Below are 23107 nucleotides of genomic sequence, written 5' to 3'. Positions count from 1 at the left end.
TCTCTGGTCTGTTCAGGGAGGGGCCAGCAGGGGGCGTGGGAGTGGGGTAGTTCGTTCCCCAGCGCACCCCATTATAGAATGGGGTATTCTATATAAGCAAGATGTAGGAACGTACAGCCCTTAGACTCTTAAAGGTCCCCTAAAGATCTCAAATCGTTTTACAACCAATGAAGCACTTTTGAAATTGCAGTCACTGTGACAAGTATGAGAAACCCGCCCGGGACTTTTTGTCTAGGTATAAACCTCATTGCTAAATTTTAATCTCCTAAAACATTCCCTTTGCCAGAAATTCCTTGCCCTTCAATTTTCCTTTTTAATAATTGCTTATGGCATTTAGTAACTCCCAAACTCCAACCTTTCACTGATATCTTCCCTTTCTACTTCCACTTCGCCCTTTTCCCTGGATCCAAGCTTGCATTATGCTGCTCAATGCTGAGGTCTTCAAGTTCTTTTGAAATGTCATGAACCTAAAAATTTAACACAATTCATTTTCCTAAAGTTGATGCCTTTCTTGTTGATAGTTTTTAACATTTCTTGTTTTATTTTCCATGTTGAACATCTGCAATAACTTGCTTTTGTTTAGTCCACAGATAATACATGGTCATTGAAAATTTATGGCACATTTGGAGGCTAATGGGCCGATCGTGTCTGCCCCGAATGAAAAATAAGCCACCCAGCTTCATGCTGCTTTCGAACATTTGATCCGTAGCCCTGGAGGTTATGGAACTTGAGATACCCACACACCTTTTCAATGGGTTTTGGGTTTCTGCCCCTACTACCCTTCCAGGCAATATGTTCCTCTGTGTGAAAACAATTCTTTCATCTCCCCTCTAATATCCCTACCAATCACTTTAGTTCTATGCCCCCTAGTCACTGACATCTCTGCTGAAGTAAATCGGCCCTTCCATTCACTCTATCCAGGCCCCGGCGTCTAAATTCTGTACATCTCAATCAAATCTCCCCTCATCCTCTTCTGTTCCAAGTAAACAACCCCTTCGCATCCAATCTCTCCTCATAACGACAAATTTCCAGTCCTGGCAACATCGTTATAAATCTCCTCTGTACCCTCTCTCAATGCAATTATATCCTTTCTGTAATGAGGTACTCAGAGCTGCACACAGTCCTCCAGTTGTGGCCTAACTAACATTTTATAGAATAGTAGCATAGTCCCCCTGCTCTTGTATTATTAGCCTCATCCAAAAGAAAATGATTCCATATGCCTTCTTAACCATCTGATCAACTTGTGCTTTTTGGGGAGGCGGTGGTGTAGTGGTTTTGTCACTAGTAACAGTAACTTGAATAGTAATCCAGAAAGACACGGGTAACACTCCAGTGATCTGGTTTTGAACCCCTAAACAGCAGATAAATAAGTTTGAATGAACCGATTGTTGTTCACTTACCTAGTCAGCCCTACGTGTGATTACAGATAGACCTCAATATAATTGATCCGTACCTGACCTTTGACATGGCCTAGCAAGCCAATCACCATCAACGTCTATGTGTATGCTCTGCCCCATGGGCAGGGAAGACCGAGCAGAAATAGCGGCACAGTCATGTATGGAAGGAGGCAGTTGACCTGGGAGTGCTCCACTTCCACTGAGGACTCTATGAAGACTCATGGCATCTGGCCAAACATGGGAAAGGAAACTTCCTGCTGATTATCTCATGCCAAACACAATCCCCCATCCCCTCAGCTGATGAATCAGTGCTCCTCCATGTTGAACATCACTTGGAGGAAACACTGAGGGTAGCAAGGGTGTTGAGTGTACTCCGGGTTTGTGGGTGTGCGGGCTTCAAGGTTCATCATCAAGAGTGGCTCGGTAGCACCACTACTGCCTGAGCTGGCTGTGTCAGAAGGGATGTTGCTGCTACACTGGGTGCTCAGCAGTTGGTGAGGGAACCAACAAGAGGAAGAAACATACTTTACCTCATCCTCACCAAACTGACTGTCGCAGATGCATCTGTCCATTGAAGCATCAGTACGAATGACCACAGCACAGTCGTTGTGGAGATGAAGTCCCGTCTTCACAATGGGAATACCTCCGTCATGCTGTGTTGCATTGCCACCCTGCTAAATGAGATAGATTTCGCACAGATGGAGCAATCAAGACTGAGAAACCACAAGGAGCTGTGGGCCATCACCAGCATCACAATTGTACTCACCCACTAACTGTAAACTCATGGCCAGCAAATCCCAACCAAACCGATAGCATCAAACGATGGTATCAACACTGGTTAAATGAAGAGTACAGGAGACATGCCAGGAGAAGCACCAGGCTTACTTAAAATGAAGTGTCAAACATGTGAAGTTACAACAGAGGACTACATGCGTGCCAAATAGCGTAATTGATAGAGCTAAGAGATTCACTAAGCAGTGGATCAGGTCCAAGCTCTGCAGGCCTACCACTTCCAGTTGTCAATGGTGGTGGACAATTAAATTACTCACTGAAGGAGAAGGATCTACACATAACCCCACCCTCAATGATGAGGGAGCACAGCATATCAGTGCATTCGCAAGAAACTTCAGCTGGAAGTGCCCAGTGAAAGATCGATCTTGGCCTCTTCCAGAGGTCCCCAGCATCATAGATGCCACATTTAAGCAAATCGACTCACTTCACATGATATCAAGGAACAGCTGAAAACACTCGATTTTGCAAAGCGTTTGGACCCTGATAATATTCTGGCAATAGTACTGAAGACTTGTACTCCAGAACATTATGCGCCCTTAGCTGAGCTGTTCCAGTACAGCTGTAACACTGTCATGTACCCGGCTATGTGGAAAATTGCCCAATTATGTTCTGTGCACAAAAAGAAGACAAATTCAACCCAGCCAATAACAGCCCATCAGTCTACTCTCTATCAACATTATGCTGATGGAAGTGGTCATCACAAGTGCAATCAAGAAGAACTCCTTTAACAATAACCTGCTCACTGACGCCCAGTTTGGGCTTCGCCAGGGCCACTCAACTCCTGACCTCGTTCCAGCCTTGGTTCAAACATAGACAGAAGTGGGTGTGTTCACTGATAATTGCACAATGTTCAGCACCATTCGTAACATCTCAGGTACTGACGTGCTCAATGTGCTAATGCACCAAAACCTGGAAAATATCCAGGCTTGGACTGTCAAGTCACAAGTAACATTTGCGCCACACACGTGCCTCCTGAGGTGAGGTGAGAGTGGCTGCCGTGGGCATCAAGGCAGCATTTGACTGAGTATGGCATCAAGTAGCCCTAGCAAAACTGGAGTCAATGGATATCAAGGGGAAAATACTACACTGGTTGGAGTCACACCTAACACAAAGGAAGATGGTTGAGGTTATTGGTGCTCAGCCCTCTATGCTCCAGGACATCACTGCAGGAGATCCTCAGCGTAGTGTCCGAGGTCCGAACATCTTCAGCTGCTTCATCCATTACTTCCTTCCATGATCAGGTCAGAAGTGGGTATATTCGCTGATAATTGCACAATGTTCATCACCACTCGCAACTCCTCAGACACTGAAGTAGCCCATGTGCAAATACACCAAAACCTGGAAAATGGCCAGGTGTGGCCTGTCAATTTGCAAGTATAATGAGAGGCTCACTAACCATGACCCAGTCACGATGACTCCAGAGTTTGAAGAACTTTTGAAATAATAATTCTGGACCAAATTTACGGGCAATTGAACAAATGTTGATAAATTAAGGAAACCGATTAACTTTGTTCAGGCAGAGTTGTGTCTTACTAGTTTTTTTTAAATTTTTGATGTGTTTTCAAAGTGGTAGATCTGGTTAATGCATTAAATTTAGTGTGTGTGACCTTCAAAAAGGTATTTGAAAGCAACTTATGAAGTAGGAGCAGGAGTAGACCATTCAGCATCTCAAGCATGCACTGCCATTCAATAAGATCATGGCTGATCTGCCAATGGCCTCGACTCCTCCTTCGTACCAGCTCCTCATGGCCCTCAGCTCCACGATATTTCAAAAATTTATCTACCTCCTCTTTACGCAATTTCTGTGATCCAGGCTCAACAGCTGTCTGGGGTATAGGATTCTAGACAATCACTACCCTCTGAGAGAAGAAATTCCTTCGCTTTCAGTTTTAAATGAGAAACATAAGAAGCATGCAAGCAAAGTAATAACGCTGGAATAAATGGAACCATAGCAGATATGATTAGCAATTTCGAGGAGTGAAAGGAAAGACAGACGACTGGTGACAGTTTGCTCTTTGGTCTGGAGGAAGGTTTTTATTTGAGTTCTCTTTGCTTGCTGTTAGCACACCTTCTTCTTTGTGTTTTATATTAATGACCAAGGAGTGCATGTGCAAGGCGAAAATTCTAATTTTGAGCATGACTCAATAGTAGGAAGCGTTGTGAAGTGCGAGCAGGATTGTGTTAAATTTCGAAAGGACATAGATAGGCTGACAGATTCGGCAGCCAAATGGCAAGTGATTTTTTTTGCAAAGAAGTGTGAAGTAATTAATTGTCGTCGAACAAATTGGGTCATATATTGTAAGATAAAGTGTAAAGTCTTTGAGGGTGCGCAGGCTGAGAGATCTGGAGGTATACGTGCACAAATCATTGAAGGTGGAAGACCAGTTTGAGTGAGCAGCGAATAAAACAGACACGATGCTGGGCTCAATAAATACGGCAGAGTGTACAAAGTTAAAGAATTAATCAGACTACATAACATCCTGGTTCGGCCTCACCTGCATTATTGTGTTCAATCATGGACACCAAACTTTCAGAATAATTCGCCAGCATTGGAGAGGGTGCATGAATGCTTCCAGACAATAGTTCATTAGATGAGGAACTTCAGTTTCGTAGATCAATTGGAGAATCTGGGACTGTTTTCCTTGGAGTAGAGAAGTTTGGAGGAGATTTGATAGAGCTGTTCAAAAGTATGAGTGATCGGGACAGGGTAGATGGAGAAGAACAATGCCCCTTGGGAGAATAATCAGAAACAAAAAACACTGTCTTAAGATCAGTTGCCAAATAAGTAATAGTGGCGGGAGACAAAGTAAAATTTTCTTACGAAGTGAGTGGTTGAGGTGTGGAATGTGTTATCCAAAATTGTGGTGAATGAAGTTTAAATGTGCCTTCCAAGGGGGAACTCGATCATTATATATATATATAAACAAATCAGAGCTTTAGAGAATTGATGTGGGAGCGGCACTATGTGAATTACTCGTAAAGAGAGCTGGCACAGGAAGGATGGCTCAGATGCCTGCTTCTGTGCTATAAACATTGTATGATTCAATGAGTCTCTAACTTTTAAGTGCTGCCCCAGACCACTAATTATGTTCTGCTTTTGAGAAATGCTGTATGGTTAGATGATTATGATATTTTGCACTTTGTCGTACAAAGAGGGCAAATAATGTTATGGTTTTACAAAGCATTGGTCGAACCTGAAATTGTTTTCATTCTAAAATGGGATGTGGGCAACGTTGTTAAAGCCAATATTTATTGCCCACACATAACTGCTTTTGAACAGAATATCATAGAGGGCAGTTAAGAATCAACTGAATTGTTGCGGGTCTTGAATGATATGTAGGCCAGACTGGGCTGGGTAAGGGTGGCGGATTTCTTTTCCTAAAGGGCACTTTGGTGACTAGATGGGTCTTCACGACAATGGATGATAGTTCCAGGGTTACTGAGACCAGCTCTATATTTCAGATTTATTGACTGAATTTCAATTCCGTCAGCTACCACGGTGGGATCGACAAATTGAAACTATGAAGAGCAAGAACAAAATTGGCAATGCAGCCGCAAAGAAACTATTTCACATCACGGGAAGAAAGAATCATAACCATAAAATTAGAGACACACCCCTCATGGTGCTAACCAGGAGGGACTATTTCACACAAAGTATAGTGGAAATGTAAATCTGACTCCATTAAATTAAGATGCAGGAAAGCTGGGGAGGAGCAATTGAAGATTGCAGAAACTGCATAGCTGGATAGTTGTTCGGTAAGTTTATCAAGTTATCTAAAATAACAGTGGCTAAATACTGCTGTTGTAAAGACCATCTATGTTGTTAATGAATGGCAAATCAGGTTTGCGAGGCCAGCATAGCATATTGAAGTGTGGGGGAATCAAGTGATAATCTTTCCAAAAGCACTCATGTGTGCTCTACATCTAAGCATCTGTAGACTTGCAGCTGGAAGGTATAGGAACAATAAATATGGGAACATCATTTTGCCCCTTTTAGTTACCCTGTCCTTCAAATAAATCCTGCTTGATATGTATATTAATTTCATTTAAATAGCTTTGTCATGTTCTTTGATACACCAATCTAACAAAATGTATTTATTGTAGTTTTGCAAAGTCCACAATGCTCCCGAGCATGCAAAGCATATTGGGTGAAAGAGCTGCAGATGTGCACCATTCTATATGTGAAAGAGTATTTGCTAGTTTCCCTCCTGGATGGTATATATTTAGTCTAAAATTGAAGCGCATTGTCATTGAGCCTACCCGCAGAAGGCATAAGTCGTCAACAGCTAACCGACTGTCCTGTCAACCGCTTTGCTCATTTGAGATTCTCCGATTGCACCTGAATTTTCTGCCTGCCAACAAAAACAACACAGCCCAAATGGTCTCCATCTGTGCTGGGATTTTTGATGATTGTAATGATTTATGTCATTCCTGTCATCATAAATTCATATTCTAATCCCAGTAACATTCTGGGGAATCTGCAATGCGCCTCCAGGAAGGCCAATTTCCCTGATGTGTGTTTCCCAAAACTGGAAAAAAGATAACGCTCTGGATAGGGTCTGCTCTGGGTTCTATGCAGCCAAAGAATAATACCTAGAACATTTCTTTCCAGCCCTTGATACAAAGGAGAATCTAGTGATAAGAGTTGTTTTTTCTTCTTGTGCTTGTCAAATAACTTACAACCATTTTTGTACACGGGCAGTAAAGGCACAATCGTTTTTGACAGACCATGTCTTCTCATCGTTTCGAACAAATGCTGGTTATTTTTTTCTAGTGACCTAAAGGAATGAAGTCAGTTTCCCAGGTTGAATTGCATCTGCAATAGTTTGGGCCACTTACTCCGTCACTGTGAAAACACCTGATGTCATAATCAGGATCTCCTAGCCCAGGGTTTCCAGTGACCAGAAACATTTGCATGCATGTAACAAATTAAGCCACTTATGCTGCTATAGAACAGAATTGGAATAAGATTGAGATCTTGTCTTCAGTTGTTTTTATTTTGAAATACGTCAACAATTACATTAAAGGGATATATTAAGAGGTTCTTCACCTCCTCTCTGAATTTATATTGTATCACGGCATACATGCAGGTGTTGGTGCAGCAAGCTGTGAGTTGAAGCATGAAAGCTAATTCCCGTATGTATACAGGTAAATACACAGTATCATAACCCAGGAACATCATTCACCAATAAATATAATATATCGTATATAACGTCCAAAGCACTATGAAATTCCCCGACACCCCATAGAGAATAATCATTGATTTCTTGCGTTTCCCCATCTCATTGTCAGTGAAACACTCTGGTCTGACGTCACTGCGTAGCCTCCTGCGGGCTCTGTTGGCCACTAAAATGTACCTGACTGTTAAAGCATTTAAGAACAAGACCAAAAGAAATGGAATACATGGATTTATAATATAATGGATGAATTCTACAGTTCCCCAAGCCTTTGATTCCGCAACAATGTCTGGCACAATACAAAACCAGGATTGATTGATGAACCAATAACTGCCAGTGTACATAAAGCACTAAAAAAACATTTTTATAGAGAAGTGCGCAGTTATTGCCATTATGACCACATTTGCTGTTTTCTCAAACAATATTTAATTTTTAGCCTCTGGCAGCAAATCGCTATATGTCGGTCAAAGGTGAAACTGACAGTGAACCACACAGAACAGTCTGTGACTGCGTGAAGCGCGGCTGCATGGATATTACATACTGGAATATTCCGCATGAAGTAGAACTCTACAACGTAATTTGTAGGGATATGTCTCAGCATCACATCAAATGTAACGACCAATAGATCAGCTGCAGCCATGGCCACCAGGTAACGAGTAATACATTTGGAGAGACCACACTTCCCACGGGACATGATCATAATTGTCACAATGTTAACTGTAAAAAGTTAAAAGATAACATATAAAAATCAGAGTGAAGGTTTCTCTCTGCTGGACAGATTGTTAACATAATATGATTGATAGAATTTTCTTTCACCAAAGGTAAAGTTTGACTACACTCCATTTTCTATTGGAAAATAATCATCAAATTTGAAACAGCTAAATGGGAGCCACAATACAGCATCAGAATAGCAGATTGAAAATTCAATGATATAGTGTATTGGGCCCCTGAAAGTTTGGCACTTGACATACTTCCATTGCTTACAAGTAACTGTGTTGTATCAGGCAACTGAAGAGTAAGAGAATGTGTGAAGCCCGTTCTCTAATTGTGATAATTAACATCTGAAGTAATCTTAATGGGCTTCTAGCTTATTGCACTCGTCCCAACACATTCATGCTGCATGGCATGTGCGACTAGTCAATGACTAGCCCCTGATCGTGACTCATATTCAAGGTTGTGGAGGAGGAAAAAATCCACGTTCAGGTCCTGTTCTTTTTCAGTATCTGCTGCTGCTGTAATTTAGGACTTCAGATTTCAGGACGATAGGATCAGCTGTAGTGACCCTGTTTAGGAATTAACAAGGGTCACATTTAACTGTAGGTGCTTAGAAGTGGAGACCAGGCATGCACGTGCAACTAAACCCTAACCAGGATCATGAACTTTATTTCCGATCTTGGAATCTTGCAACCTCGAGTGAGACCACTTGAGCCATCTTGCTTGTGCCAGCCCTTTTAATGAGCTGACAAATTCGATGGATTCCCCTGCTTTTCCCCATAATTTTAGTATATTCACTACAAAAAAGTCAATATCCAATTTATTTTTCAATGTTATCTTTGAAACTGCTTTCATCACTCTTTGAGCTATTGAAATCTTAACCAAAGCCCTACTTTATAATGAACTCCTATCTCAGCTCTGTCTCTTTTGACAGATACCTTAAATTAGATCCTTTGTTTGTCAATCCTCCTTTTAATGGAAACAGTACCTATTTGTTTATTCCTTAGACTCATTTTATAATATTAAATTGCTGGGAAATGTTATCTCCCAACCCATTAAGCGTCTCTGCCAGACGGAGAATAATTGCAGTTTCTCTAGTCTGAACATGTTGAGGAAGAGTGAAAAGCACACTTACAAATTGGATACGAGTATTTAAAAAAGAGTGGAGCCAAACAGCTACACATTAATACGGAAAAATCAATTTCGAAGAGGAACTGACACAGGAAAAATGGGGAAGCAGAAGGTGAGCGTTCAGCATTAGAAAATGTTGGGCAGTATGTGTATCTGTTTTGATACTAACTCTGGATTTTGAGAGAGCAGATATAAAACCAGCACCAGTTTACACGGGAAAGTTGCTGGAATAGAATGAAGAAAACTACCATATATAATTAATAAAATAAATATTAACTCACCATTCCATTCGTTGCAATAATTACATATACTCTTTGATTTATATTGATATCATAGCATTTTATCAAATGCACTCATTATTTATTCAAACTGTCAAATTACATTACAGAAATATTGGATCTTTCCTGCGATGCAACATTGGCCATGCTGTAGAAATATTTTTTTTCGGCTGTAAAGCATTTTGTGATATCCATCATTGAACGGTGCCATTCAATTGCACATTTCTCTGTATTTTATTTGTTTTGCATGCATCTCTTCCTTCGATATTTTGATACCATGGTTCATAATTCTAAAATATTATCATGGATTCATAAACAAGCTATATGGAAATGCTGTTAGTTTTAAGCTTTTTGTGAGTAATGGCTCCATGGCCATTTGATACTGGGACGTTGCAACAAACTGCTGGAATTTGCTGAATTTACTGATCTATGAATTATCAGTTAACTGTTACATTTTGATATGGGGTAACATTTCGAAGAATAATTGTTAATCAGCCATGGATGTTGTGGTGACTAAAGATTTGTTGAACGGAAACTAGAAGTGTCGCACTTGCAGAAATCCCCCCGCCGAATGGCTAGAGATACTATATGTTCAGCTATCAGTGCACTGTAGCAACGTTTCAATGTGTTGCGGTGCTCTGAACACAAGTTAACTTGAAGATGTAATGTTTATTGGACGGCAACCATAAGTTGGAGCCGTGTACAGTTACTTCAGTATAATTGGTTGCATTATCAGGCACAGAAGAGTTCTGATAGCAGCCTAATTGGAACATGATAATACAGCTAGAACAAAAAATGCAGTTAATCGTAATTACCCAAATAAGGTATAATTATAATCGCCTAAGTGCAAGAATAGTAATGTAGTTTGAAATAAATCTTAACTTAGCTATTTAAAGATACTGATATTAATGCAAATGTCCAAATATTCTGAGTGAGACAGCAAAGTGGAGCTGGTTTATTTCAAGATAGCTGACCATTTATAGTCTATCTGTACTCGCTCTATTACTCGACATATCAAAGTATGCCTTCATATAAGGTTAAAGTCCTGGTCTGTGTCATTCTACTCTCAAACTTGAACTGTGCAGCAACAATGTGATGATCTTATATATGGAAATAAAGTTCGATGGTTGACAAAGTCTCTCCAGAGCAAACAAACTTCAAAAATAAGGGAAGACACTGATCTCGATATAATACACAGACTGCTGGAAACAATCACGTCACGGAAGCATTGGACTGTTTTATCCATAGACCAGATCGACTGTACTCAATGCGGATAACCACTGACAGAAATAGTCCGAATAGAGACTTTTAAAAATACAGTCTATTGATTAAATTACTGAATATCATGACTTGCGTGGTGCGTGAAGAATAAATGGGTTCAAAATGTTAATAACAAATATGCAGTGGTTGTACAATTTAACATTGATGATTCTAATTGATACCGCCAATTGAATAATTCACTAACATCATAAACGGCAATGAAATACATAGCTGGAATGAATGACTTACAAGGAACACCAAATGCAACCAGAATTGGATAATAAATGCGCTTCAAATTCCGAAAAGCAAGTTGCATCTTCAGCAGTGTCAACAGGGAATATTTTGCATCTTGCGTGAAACATAATGAACTTTCAAACTCCAGCATTTGACTTCCATCCATGAACCACCTTCAATGGGATACGCAGAATCGCTTGGCACTTGAAGATCTGCCTTCCTTCTTATAACGCTGATAAACCTCGAGTGAGTTAATTATGATCCAATAGCACCCACATTAATTACAGTAATTGAACAAACAGATTCAGGTATTCCCCTTGTACCCGAATAGTTTTATCTTGGAAAACAATGTATTTATCACGTTTTATGCAAACCTCGTGAATACCAGCAGGGTACAAACTAAAACAAATACGAAACTAAATATAGTAGAAATATAATAAAATGCAAATTCGAAAAATGAATTCAAAATCTGAAGCATGGGGTTTTATGTCCATTTTGCCAAGGACGAATGAAAGGACATCCGATTATTTATATGAAATTATATCTGAAAAATAATCCGAACAGTGGTAACAGTGAAATCAGGGCCACAGATCCACCTTAGAATGATTGAAAACAAAAATCGATGAAATATTCGGACACACTCTTAGGTCCCGTGACTTTTTTTTTAAAATATATTCTTTGGCACTAGAATAAGTTGCAAACATTACCAAATGCAGGGAAATCTATATTTTAAATGCTTGGTCTACAATTGTGTACAAATACCTGTCCTATCTTTTGATTGCTTTTTGAACATTGGCACTTGGGCGTCTCCATGCAGGCGCAACTCGCACACTTCGTTATATCCTTCAGATTTGTTATGACAATCCACAGTGACGTCCGTGAGTGTTTCCGTGAGATGACCCCAGGAATGCAAAAGCTTTAGAGTGATTCCCTTAAAGTGTTCCCAATACACGACGATGTAAAGATTCGCACAGAGTGGGGGAAACTTCAACATGCGCTGCAAACACATTCATTTTCATGATCTCCACGAACAGGAGTACTGATCCTCGATCTCCGCCTGGAGAATCTTTGAGGACCTATGAACGTCTCCACAGAAGCACTTCGCAGAATCCTGCGATGGCTGCCACAGTTTGGCAACCTATTCAAAGTGTGGAATACATAAGCATTTCATAAAAGTTGTGACACTCCCACTTCCCTTGTGAAAGCTGTTTGTGAGAGGTTTGAAGAAGAGTCAAATGGACTCGAAACATTAACTCTTTTTCTGTCTCCACAGCTGCTGCCAGGTCTGCTGAGATTCTGCAGCATTTTACGTCTTTATTTCAGATTTCCAGCGTCCGCAGTATTTTGCTTCCATCTGAGTGCCCTCATTGACTATCTCCAATTTGGAGGATATAGAGCTGCCCTCAGGACCCTTCCCTCCGAACTGACACACGCCTTGGGATTTACTGCAATCGGTTAAGATCCCCGGTACAAAGCGTTTATTGTTAAACACACCCCGATTCCTGGAAACATTGCAACATTCCTCCACACTTGAACGCCCTCTTGCGATCCTCTGCGAATATTATTAGACTCTCCACCGTCTCCCTGTGAATCAGGATACAGCTTCAGAAACCTTTCTATCCTTTTCAGGAACCGTTTGAGAACATTCAATCTCTCCTTTTATTCTCCTCTAAATACGGAAAACTCCTCTGAGTCTCCGCCACGAACATGTAATTCATAGAACAGTTTATTTTAGTTATTATACTCCTCGGACGCACATTATGTAAACTGAACACTCCCGAGGGCCAACTGAGATGCAGAAAAGTTCGTAAGCGCCAGGAATCTCTGCAGAAAATCATGCAAATGCGAACAAATAACAGCTAGCGCGATGCATGCACCAGGAATTGCATTAGTGAACAAGTGCTGCTCTTCTGCAGCTACTAGACATGAGAACCAGGGTGTGCCTGCGCTCTCTGATGGACGCAACGAAACCAAGAGATTACATAAAGAAGATGAGCAGGGAGTCCTTTTATGGCCCTGCTCAATAATAATTCTTCCAACAATATCACTGAAAAGTTTGTCTGATCATTTTCGCATTGCCTTTGTGAGGCTTTGAACTGCTTCATTTAGCTCTTGCATTTTACACAATAAGACATTCCAAACCTACTTCTCCAACAGATAGGCGTTGTTCGGATGTCATCAGATCTGTTGCAGGCGCAACTACATAACATATAAATATAAGACTTTTCTTTTTGTTTGATTTTTCTGTGCGTGTTCAGTGGCTCTTGGGCAGGATATTGAATCGGTATGCACAGCACTTCTCTACGGTAGCATTCTCCTGTGTACATCAACTGATTATATTGGTCCACACCCCGGGATAGCACAGAAACCTCTGTCGCCGCTTGTAAGTGTGGACACAAACATACAGTTTTTATGGCTGCCTGGTGGTAATATTACTGGAATAGTAACCCATGGTCCAGGGCTAATGATCCGGCAACATGAATTCAATTTCACCACAGCTTCAGTTAATTTAATTATTCTGGAATAGCCATCAGGATGAGCACTGCACTGACAGATAGTTCTAACAGACCATTTGCTTCACTACTCTCGTTTAGGGAAGACATCTGCCATACTTGCCTGGTATGGTTTAAATGTGACTGCAGACATTGAACAATACGGTTGAATCTTAACGGCCCTGAATAATTCTCAGCTCCATAAAGCTGTTTTGAAAGCGGCCAGTGAGCATCGTCGGAATTGCGACACTATGTGAACTACAGCGGTGCAGGAATTCTCGTCATCAGATTATCCAGCATAATTCGGGATTGCAATAAATGCTGGCAAAAGTGAGAGACTGCTGTTAGGGCGTGCTGCAAGACAGCATCTCGGGCACCTTTGATGTATTTTTCACTCAGTGGCCTGGACCAGATTGCTGCTAACAAGACAGGGTTCTAACACCATTCCAGACGGGATGGATTCAGTCCCTTTACCTTACGTTACTTCTGGTGAAGATTGTGACCCTTTTGGAGGGACCGGCCTTCAAACAGTGAACGGAAGAAGAAGAACATTCTTTAAGTTAAAAGATAAAGATAACATCGATGAAAATGGCGAGCAAGGGTTCTTCACCGCATGCTAACATCACAGCAGTAGAGGTACTGGAGAGCATTACATGCAGAACGCTTCTAAAAATTCTATAATAATGATAGGCCAGTAACAAGGAATTCACTCATGCTCCTATAAATAGGAAGATGCCAAATCGGTGGTGGTGAGGTTAGGAGTTAGAGGCTGTCGTAGGTATTTCTGTAGATGATGCTTTTTCACATTGTGTAAAGAATGACCACAGTTTCAGCAGCCACAACCTGGCATTTTGGACTGGAACATTGTAACAGAGAAATGTTGCCACATGGTTAATGTTGGAAACTAAGAGAAAATATCAGGCATACCTTGCAGAAAAAGGCAGACGGCCAGTATGAACTGTCAGGCCTAATGGGCCCACGGATGTTCTCGGACTCTGAAACATGTAATCATTTTCCGAAAGTAGTAAATAACTTTGAGGAGACAGGGCACGATGAAGCAATGAGGAAACGATGCCTCCCTTGGCGTTTTGACTTTCCACAATAAGTAAAATCGGAAGTAAAGCATGCTGTTAGATGGATGCACATCTTGTGTATATAGAGGAAAGTTACCACCATATCTTAGAAACTTTGGACAAAATCAACAAGAAAGAAAAGATGATCTGTCAAATTTAAATGAATTAAGTTGAGAATTTGATAGATTCCCGAACATAACTCGTCATTCCATTGAAATTATGAATCGGAACAGATTGCATTAAGGGTTGGCATTCAGTTTGGGTATCCCAAGATTTCTGCTGACGTTTAAGTTGTTGGGTTGTCTCATATGGAGGTTCCACTGATACCAACTGGGGTCCAGTTCTCAGAGAAGGAAATCCTGTTGAGTCATTGTTTACCAGCTGAAGAATGAAAAGAGGAAAGGGGTAAACAGTCAGTTGCTGAATATTTGAGGAGCAAATGACTTATCTGTATTGCGATAAGGACTGGAATGTGGAAGACTTGACACATTTTGAAATCATTTTCTAATTCACCAATTCAATGAGGTGAAAACAGTTAGTTATACTCTAAACCAAATTCTTTTACTTAAGTTTCCTTCCACACCCATTTGACTTCCAGCCACAAACACTCCATGCAAATATTCAGCAGAGATTGGTAGATTATCCTCTAGGTCGGAGAAACGCTCCAATAATTTGCATACGAGCTCAGGTATCTTGGAAGGTCCACTTACTTCTGGCAAGATTTCCCCATTAAACCGACTCTAATGGTCCCACAGTTGTAGACCCCCAGTTGAACACATAAATCACTTGCATCTTAAGCGTAGTCACCATATATCTGAACTTTCCTGATTCCAATTTCCATAACTCTGGAAGTCTCTCTACAGGAAATTTCTTTCTTCTCAGCGTCGCTATCTCTGACCTCAAACATATTGTTAATAGTATCCTTTACTTATGCATGCTTTTAGAACGTTTTAGTTAGCACAAAAATATAAATTTGGTTCTGCTGAAAGAGATATTGCCTACAGCCAGCTTGCTATAAGCTAACCCCCTTGAGAAATAAACGTTCGCTGCAATAAACATTTTGTTTACACTTTTTCTTCTACTGCTTATCTCCCAGTCCACCTGGTCACATGATCAGCTCCTGGAATATGTTGATTTTTTTTACAAGAAACACTCTTCCAGAAAAGGTTATGTCTCAAATGGACCACCACCCCAACCCACAATACATAACATTTTTCTCCCAAAGTCACATGGACTACCACAAACGGCAGACTGGTCAACGATTAGCATCTGACCTGAAGTCAATTGGTTAAAGCACATCCCTTATTAAATCGTTTTAATTGGGGAGATAAAAGAAGAGAGAGAGGTAATATAAAGGAGGGAGTTTCAGCGTTGATAACTAGGACAATGAAAGGCACAACAACAAATGGTTGCAAGTAAGTTCTGCTGCACTAACCCTAATTCGGCGCATTTCACATAGAAACAATTTGCGGATGAACCGATATTAACTTTCGATCTGGCAATGCATTGGATAAAAAAATGAACCCTCATTTTCAAATCTCGCCATGGTCTGCCGCTTCCTATATTTCTAACTGGCTCCAGCTTTAAATTCCACAAAGGATTCTACTCCACTTGCGGCCTTTTGGGAATCATCGATTTTTGATCACTCTGCTATTGGTGCTTAGGCCCTCAGCGCTGCGACTGGCTGCCAAAATACCTTTAGAATCCTAATTGTGTTTAAAGAATGCAAAAACATTTTCTTGCTCAAAGAAACCGATTTAACAAACTATCCTTGTTCCAGATGATAACCAGCAGTGTCCAAAGTTAGCTACTCTGAAACAATGAATTCCCATCTTGCCAGCTGTGCTCACATCCAGAGAATCTTTGAAAGAATCAACCATTGTGGCCTCATTAAGAAGAACACATTCGTTTACTCCTGCTGATGAATAATTTGGTTGATCCTTCCATTAAATCTATTCACAAGTGATGCACCATGTCAACAGGTCTCATGCTGACATTATGCAACAGAAACAGTCAACAGGTCTGTCACATAAATGGGAAGAGAGTGTGCATTTAGTTATTTCTGCTCTTTTAAAATGATCATCCAATCATCGATGAATGTTAATCTTTTCTCCATTCACCAAAATGTCTTCCAAACTTTCCAGAATTTGTATCGGATTTCCATCATTTTGCTTTTAGTCAGCATGTGGAGACGATTGTGCTGCAAAGTGCAGGAGAGAAAATGAGAATGAGATTTAAAATGGCCAGTGACACAGTGGAAGCGATTTGACATGAATTACAAGGTATACACCCCATGGAGAAAAGTAGAGATTTACAAATGCAAGAACGTTAAAGTGAAAATGCAACTTTCCAGATTTATTTAGTAGTTCTAAAAATCTTCTGCACATGCTTCGCAGGAGCAAACATTGACACCAAAATTCATAATGAGATATAAAGAATGGTGACAAAGGGCGTGGTTAAATACTGAGACTAAAGGTTATCGGAAGGGATATGCTGACCTTTGGAACTAATGAAGCTGAAGGCATGGCGACATTGGAGGGTAGAATGTTAGGGATGCACAAGAAGCCAAACAGGATTGGAGAAATACATGGACCTAGGGAGTCTGGTGAAATTTAGAGAAAATTACAGAGATGGTGCGAACAAGGAAATGGAGTGCGCTCAGAACAAGGGTGACAAATTTATCACCTGCTAAACGAAATTCCACAGCAGGGCGGCAGGTTTAGGGGCAATGAATGGAGAAGACATGATACCAATTATGATGTGGGCATGAGAGGTCTGGGCAATTTCAGGTTTATGGAAGGTTTGTGAAGGCAAGACTTGGGCCTGGAAGAGATTACAGCAATAGGGAAGGAGGGATTTTTAAACCAATGATTATTATTTTTAAGTCCGGACGGTGCTTGATCTCCAGCCAAATGAATTCAGCGAGCACAGGGGTAATCGATGAATGGGACCTGGTGCAATTTGATATCCGGGCAGCAGAGGTTCGGATGAGCTCAAGTTTATGACGGGTAGAATGTGTGAGACAAGGCAGGAGTGCATTGGAATAGCTAAACCTTGAGGTAACGCAGGTAGGGATGAGGGTTCCAGCAACAGATGGACTGAGATGGTGTCGAAGTTTGGAAATGTTATGGAGGTGATAATAGATGGTCTCAACGATGGTTTGGTTATGAGTTCAGAAGTGTCAGATGTGAAAAAGAGGCTTGTGAACTGATTGAATTAATCTCTGACGGCTGTCAGGGCGGGGGATCGAATCAATAGCTAGAGAATGGAGTTTGAATTGGGTCTGAATAAGGTGACTTCAGTCTTCCCACTATTTAACTGAAGGAACCCATTAATCATCCAGCACTTAATGCCAGTAGAAATCCGACAATTTACAATAGTGGAGGAGTTGGGAGAGGTGAAGGTGAGGCAGAGCTGGGTGCAGTCAGTGAACATGTGCATACTAATCCTATGCTTTCAGATGATGTTTCCGACTGTTTAATACAGTATGTATCTGTTAACTGCGGATCAGCATCCTACATATATGGGTTTACGGTGGCTTGCTGTAATCACTTGCCCATATATCTCTCTTTATACGGGTTTATAGAGAACAATGGTCTATACTTCTGGGTTTATTGCTGGAGTTCGTCCTGTCAATCACGCTCAATCCATCACAAAACAAAATAATGCGTGGCTGCTGATATTATTCTCACTATAGATTGGACCCCATGGCTCCCAAATGCAAGATTTGATGGGTCAGTTCTTCAAATTCATTTAGATACTCCGTGGTCATTCTTTGAATATATTAGGAACTTGAGGTATTTTCATTCAACATGAGCAGTTTGATGTTTATTGAAATCAGTGACTCTTATTTTGTCCATTCTTACAGAGCATGGTCAAATCGCCTGGTCATATTTTTATTTTCAAAACGGGCAGGGTGCTTGTGGATTTGTTGGCTATTCAGGCAAATAACTACCCGTCTCTGCTACTTCCGCCTTACAATCTTAATACACCTTTATACTCTACTATTTCATTACATCCTTCCTCGTGGTCACCCATCCAGCATCATCCATGCAATTGAGATGATAACAAATTCGTTAGTATATATCATATCACGCACCAATCACACGCACAAAATGTGCTGTCAGTGCTGCACATTGTAGCAATATTGACTGAAATCAGCACCTGGAATGCATCGTTCCTGAATTCAATCGATTTTATTAAACCCAGAGCCCGGACTAAAGGATGTGACTTTTTTTTAACTGCGTAGATGATTAGAAACAGATTACATGAGAGTACAAAGGCGGAGAATTAGCCCTGATCATGGGGGGTTGATTGGAATGGTAACTGAACTTTTGACTTCTACTGTTTGTTCAGTGGCTGTAATTAAACCCATTCGACATCAGACCTGATTTTCTGAGCTAACAGATTCTCTCTCTTATAAGTAAGAGAATTCCATTCAATGTGCCAATCGGGAAATTGCTCTCAGCATCAGGACCCTAATCATATTCCTTTACAGAAAGTAAAAATGGCTCTCAATTTTCTGACTAGGCTCAAGATTTTATGGGCACTGTATGATATTCAAAAGATATACTTCCCAGTTTTGGCTGCATTAGGTGTGCCAGGTAAGCAGCTACTTGCAGCAGGTACAGCAGTAACCGGAGAATACCAATGTGGGGCATCTTAGCCGTGGGTCCAGCTCATTCTTCCATTTCTGTCCATAACTCACAACATGTTATTGCAAGCAGTTTTATTTACAAATGAGACTTTAAGGGAATGAGACGTTATTGGCTGCGAAGTATTTCTAGAATTCCTGAGATCATGAAAAGCCTTTTCTTTAATCATCTTTCTTTTTTCTTTCTTTCTTTCTTTCTTTCATTATTTCTTTTTTTTCTTCCTTCCTTCCTTTCTTTCTTTCTTTCTTTCTTTCTTCCTTTCTTCTTTTCTTCCATCCTTTCTTCCTTCCTGTGTTCGATAGCAGTTTATGATTCACTGACCATGAATTGCCTTGTATTCTCTACCAGTTCAGTGATTACTCTGCCATAATTATGCATCATTTGTTACATTTAAGGCAATTCTCTAAGAGAGTATCGCTCTTTCAGAGCGCAGCAAAAGTGATATCACACTTGTATTCTCATGATAAAATAATATTCACTTTGATGTAGATACTGAGCTAGAGAGTTGAGTGAGAAATTGATTGATGTTCTCAAACTCTCTTCAAGTTCTGCAGGACACAGTTAGTATTTAAGTGGTCTGAAACAAGACCAGTAAATAAATTATAACTGCATGCAATAGTTTGGCTGTCTCACAACCCACCTCATAATGCTCTACGTTATTATTATTGTTTCTCAATTGATAAATGAGATTACTACTTGTTTTTCAGTTCAGTTACTGCTTTAATTTCGAGTAATGAAATTTAATTAACGAGTTAATCCTGTGCATCATTGGCACAAATCTTTGTATTCCTGATTAGGATGTAAAATAAGTGGAGTGTTCTATGAGTAAACTCACTCGATAATGGATTGTGTCTTATTCTGTATATGCATTATAAGAAAACTGTAGTCCCACCATTTATGGAAACAGCTTGGTTGACGACTTTGAACTAGAATTTAGATAATTTCTAACTTTATTCAATATTGCATTATATTTTCAGTCATATCCCGTACTTTTATTTAATATCCATTTTTTACGTTTTACGTTTAATGCAAGTTAAGAGGTTCCTGGAAGATGAACAACATTTTATGTTAATTCGGAACTTTTGCAGATTTGTGAACCCTGAATATCCACATGCCAGTCTATATCCTGGTTCAGCCAAAGATTCGTCTTTGTGATTTCACGAGCAGGGAGCCTGACTCTGCCTCACTTCACGTATCAAAAGGAGCAGTGAATCAGGATTCAATTGAAATGCAATCTCTTGTGGAAGCTGGGAATCCGAAATAAAAGCAAGAAAAGTTGGAAATAAACAATAGGCTCAGTCAGCAAATGTGCAACGAGAAGCAGGGCTTCGTATGCAGGATGATGAAGATACATTCAATTTTGTCTCTGCACAGTTGCTGACTTGTCATGTAACTCCAGCATTTCTGCTTTTATTTCACTGTTTAATGTTTTTGCAATAGGAGCAGAAAAGTAGAAAGTTGTCTTCAACATTACCAGGTGGACGATTTGGTTCGGACCATTTCATTGTTAGGAAGCTCTCAATCAATTGAACAATTGACGACTGTCAACCTGCCAACATAGACAGCTCGCTCACCATTCAATGCAGAGTACTGCATTCATTCATGCATTTCCCCAAACCAATAGCTAACTCGCATACAGTACAATTATAATTTGCAAACGTCCCAAATTTCTCTTCTCCACTGGCTCAATTTCATAATCGCAGAATTGCTACAGAGCAAAAGAAGACCATTCAGCCCATCGTGTCTGCACCAGCTCTCCAAATGAGCATTTCCCCTCATGCCATTCTGCTGCTTTCTCCCCATCACCCTGCAGATTATTTCCATTTTAAATAATCATGTAATTCTCTCTTAACCGCCTCGATTGAACCGACCTCCGAGGCAGTGCATTCCAGATCCGAACAGGCTGCTGTGTGAGAAAAATATTTTCTCATGTCACTTTTGCTTCTTTCTCCATTTATTAAAAAATTTCTATGCCATCTTGTTTTCGATTCTTTCACGAGTGGCAAGACTTCCTCCTGTCTACTCTGCCCATGCGGCTCATATTTTTGAAGACTTCTATCAATTTTCTTCTTAGCCTTCCATTTTATAAAGAAAATTGTTCTAATCTATCTTAATAACTGAAGTTTCTAATCCCTGGAAACGTTCTCGCAATTCTCTTCTACACACTCTCCACTGCCTTGAAATCCTTCCTAAAATGTGGTACCCAGATTTATAAACATTACCCCAGTTGATTTGTATCTACTGTTACATATAAGCTCAACGTAACCACCTTGCTCTTGTACTCTGCCCCTATCAGCAAAGCCAAGGATACTACAAGCTTTATTAACCACTATCTCAACCTGTCCCACCCTGTGTAATGACATATTCATATATACAGCCTAGTCCCTCTCCTCCTGCATCCCCTTTGGAGCTGTGCACATTATTTTACAATGTATCTCCATGTTATTCCCTGGAAAATATATCACCTCACATTTCTACTCATTGTACTTCATCTACCAACTACCCAACTATCCTGCTAGTCCAATGCAATGTTCTCTTCACAGTTTACAATGCTTCCAAATTTTGTATCATCCACAAATTTTGAAATTATTCGCCGTACACCAAGGACTACATCATTAATATATTCATGGGGAATTCGGGGCCACAATAATGATCCCTGAGGAGATCCAACTTCTTCCAACGACAGTAACATCCATTAACCATTACACTGTTTCCTGCCACTTAGCCAATTTTGTATCCATGTTGCTATTGTCTCTTTTATTCCATGAATTATAACTTTTCTCACAAGACTGTTGTGCAGCAATGTATTGAATGCCTTTTGGAAATCCATGTACACCACATCAAAAGCATTTCCCTCAACAAACCTTTCTGTTACTTGTTCGAAAAATCCGAACAAGTCAGTTAAAGAGGGAGGTGGCGTTCCAGGGGCCAGGTGTAATGCACTGAGGACCCAGGTTCGAATCTCACTAGGGCAGATGGTGAAATGTGAATTCCATACAAAATCAGGAGTTTGAAGTCTGATGATGACCATGAAACCATTGCCAATTATTGTAAAAATCCATCTAGTTCACCCATGTCCTTTAAGCAAGGAAATCTGCCTTCTTTATTTGGTCTCATCTACATGTGATGTCAGACCCACAGCAATGCGGTTGAGTCCTCAATGCCCTCTGAACAAGGGCAGTTAGGGATGAGCAATACACACTGGCCTAGCCAGTGCCACCCACATCCCATGAACCAAAAATAACCAACGGTTTTGCCTGAAAATGTCCAAGCTGGCTGTCCTTAATTAACCTTCATTTGCCTGTGTGACTGCTAATTTTCTCCGAATTATAGTTTTGCGAACTTTCCCACCACTTAATTCTGAATGACTGGTCTGCAGTTGCTGGGCTTATCCTTAAACTTTTTATTGAACTAAGGTGTATTTTTTCAATTCTCCAGTCCACCAGGACCACCCAGAATCTAAAGAAGGCTGAAAATATATGGCCAGTGCATCTGCAATTTCCACTCTCACTTCCCTGAGTGTCTCTGGATGCATCTCATCTGGTCCTGGTGCCTTGCCATCTTTTGTACAGGTATCTTATCCACAGGCTCTGCTTTATTGATGATAAAGCGACTGAAATTTCTCCTCTTTCAGCATGGCGTAGTATCATCTTCTTCCTATGTAAAGGCAGATGCAAAGTTTTCATTTAATGCCTGAGCCCTGCCCCCTGCCTCCCTTTGTAACTCCCATGTTTGGTGCTGAATCGACCCTACTCTTACTTCTACCACATTTTTAACTTTTATATGCACATAGAAGACATTGGGATTCTCATTTATGTTAGTTGACAGTTTATTTCCATACTCCCTTTTTGCTTCTATTATTTGCTTTTCCACCTCCCTTCTGGAAGTTCATTAATCAGCCATA

Source organism: Carcharodon carcharias, chromosome 33 (assembly GCF_017639515.1).
Source record: "Carcharodon carcharias isolate sCarCar2 chromosome 33, sCarCar2.pri, whole genome shotgun sequence".
Taxonomy (NCBI): domain Eukaryota; kingdom Metazoa; phylum Chordata; class Chondrichthyes; order Lamniformes; family Lamnidae; genus Carcharodon; species Carcharodon carcharias.
This window is presented reverse-complemented; position numbering follows the sequence as displayed.